Source organism: Cyprinodon variegatus, unplaced genomic scaffold (genome assembly GCF_000732505.1).
Source record: "Cyprinodon variegatus isolate N-32 unplaced genomic scaffold, C_variegatus-1.0 Scaffold4819, whole genome shotgun sequence".
In the NCBI taxonomy this organism is placed as follows: domain Eukaryota; kingdom Metazoa; phylum Chordata; class Actinopteri; order Cyprinodontiformes; family Cyprinodontidae; genus Cyprinodon; species Cyprinodon variegatus.
The window spans coordinates 1-2,579 of NW_015155272.1; the positions used below are offsets into that span (position 1 = coordinate 1).

Genomic DNA, 2,579 nt, shown 5'->3' on the forward strand with positions numbered 1-2,579 from the left:
AAAATGTATTCCTTTCTTCTTTACATATAACATGACTGTTCTTCATCTGTTCTAAGCTTTAGCTGATGCAGATCTCTACCGAATTTAACTCTGACCCATTTAATACAACATTTCTATAGTTCTGCCTTCATAATGTCGTCCAGAAGGTTAAACCTCAATCCATCCTCAGTAGGGGTGGGTATTGGCAAAGAAGTCATGATTCGATTCGAATCACGATTCACATGCCACGATGCGATTCTATCACGATGCATCACGATACTTGAAATATTGCGATGCATCGCAATATTTTCACTGAACACTGTAGGAAAAGGATACAGCCCTTACCAGTGGCTGCCTGGCTGGGTATGATCTGGATAGTGTCTTCAATTGATACATAACTGAAAGCAACTGAATTTATACATAGCTGTATTTATTGAAACGACTTTAGGAGGTGTTGCCATGAAAACAAATACTGGACACAAATATTACTATTACTGGCGTGGACACACTGACAAAAAGATCTTAGGATTCATAAAACTTAAAATAACAAATTAAGGATAATCAGTGAACCAGTCAACCAATGAAATGAAAACATTTAAATGTATGACATTTCCCCTTTTGTAAATGACGAGCGTCATATCAATTTCATTTTTACCTTCTTTGTTTTCAAAGCCTAAATGCATCCTAGTATCTTACTTGAAATGTGATGGAGCCGCAGGGCGAATTTTCATAGTGTCCTCCATGTTTTGTTTACGAATGACTCGTCGCAGTATCCCACGGCCGGACATGCTTGTGACACAAAGCAGCGTGCGTCAACACATCCGCAGCGACATCTGCTGGACTGGAAGTTGTATTCCACTTGGTTTGGCTGATGTGCGCCAACCATTCATGTATTTTATTTGTTCATTTTTTAAAATTAAGAATCGATACTTGGCGTCAAGAATCGATGCAGTAGATCACAAAAATTTGAAACGCGATGCATCGTCATGACGATTATTTTGCACACCCCTAATCCTCAGGCTGTTTTCTCCTGTTTAGCTGCAGGATGATGCTGTCACTTTGCACATTTACGTTGCCATTTGCCTTCTAAAAGACCAGAGCCTCTTCTTCTGCCCGTTAGCCATGTCTACTGTTAAATGTGTGTTTTTTGACAGATATTTAAATTGTGACAGTGGTTTTATTTTGATTTTATACACGCTTCCCTCCTGGTTTTCACTCCCATCATGACCTCAAATGCTCTCTGGCTCAGAGCCGTCGCTGCAGGACTTTAATGTTGTATGAAAAGTCGGCTGATTTCAACCCACTTTAAGCTTATTACCGCCACCTATAGGGCTGGAGTGTGAAAGAGTCTTACCCTTGTTTAATGCATCAAAAACCATAAATTGAGGCCTTTGAGTTTTGCAATTTTATTACAAATGTAATTAACTGTCCTAGCTGATATTTCTATCTCCCACCATCTCCTTCCTTTAGATCAAGTCTTCAGAGCTTCCCTCACCTTCAGCGTTCGTTTATTCTGTTCCAGATCAAAAACATAAAGGCAGCCATCATTTGCCCTGAAAAAAAAAAAAAAAAAACACAGACAGGAAATATTAAATCAATTCCCTGTCATGGTTTATACGTCATTCCAATTCCTACTTAATTAATTAAATAAATGAAATGTTGTCCGTCAAGACAAACAGCTGGAACAAGTAATCCATTCTTCTAAGCTCTGCCTGTCAGTCAGAGCTTTCACACGAGTCGTACTCACCCGCCCAGGATCTCTTTGCCATCTGTTGACGCAGCCAGCGAGAACACGCAGAACCTCCTCTCATCTGGACTACAAAGCACACACACAGACACCATTACGACAAAGCAACACGACTGAATCTCAACCACACAGCCTTCAGCACCGTATCCCACACTAAGAACAGCTAATGAGGTCATTCATCCCCTCCTAAACACATTTTCTACAGGGAGGGAAACTGACACACATAGAGGGGAAGGAGACTAAATCTGACAGCATCATTCATCCAGGTGGTGATGGAGGAGGAGTCGATGAGGCCGGCTGGTAGGGAATGATAGATTACCTGCTCCGTACTGTTATAAGTTACTATGAGGGGAAACACTAACTTGAGGTCCAGGGCGGTGTGGTTTTCACTGTCGCCATCTATACTGCACATATGAACTGTGGGAGGACACAGACAGAGAGGACATATGAGAGAGCAATGAAAGGATAAAAAAACACTGAATATGAGGAGAAAAACTGAGATTAACGACCCCTGCAGCAAGATCTTCTCATTTAACAAGACTGCTGGAATTAAAGAAATTAAGAAATTAAATCTTAAAATGAGATAAATGATCCAACACTTCTAAATCCAAGTTGGTTTTCTTTTAATACTATCTTTATCCGTATGGGCCGGAGAACAACAACAGGGGCAAATCAACAGATATATAAATCAACCTGTTCTTATTTGGCATTTATTATATGATTGTTCCTAATTTTTTGAGTATGAAAATGCTAATAAATAAATGTATTTACAGTAAAAATAAATGTACCATATTTTTCGGACTATAAACTGCACCTTGCTAAGAAAAAAAGAAAAAACAGAAATCTACATATA

General features: G+C 39.4%; 1 long non-coding RNA gene across 1 annotated transcript; it reads right to left on the minus strand.

Moving 5' to 3' along the window:
* Positions 1-1,452: 1,452 nt before the first annotated feature.
* On the minus strand, positions 1,453-2,168 carry LOC107081416. Its single transcript, XR_001481070.1, has 3 exons — positions 2,089-2,168; positions 1,727-1,795; positions 1,453-1,532 (listed from the first exon to the last, which is right to left on the minus strand). It is a non-coding gene; the product is annotated as an uncharacterized LOC107081416 (long non-coding RNA).
* Between the last annotated feature and the right edge of the window lie 411 nt (positions 2,169-2,579).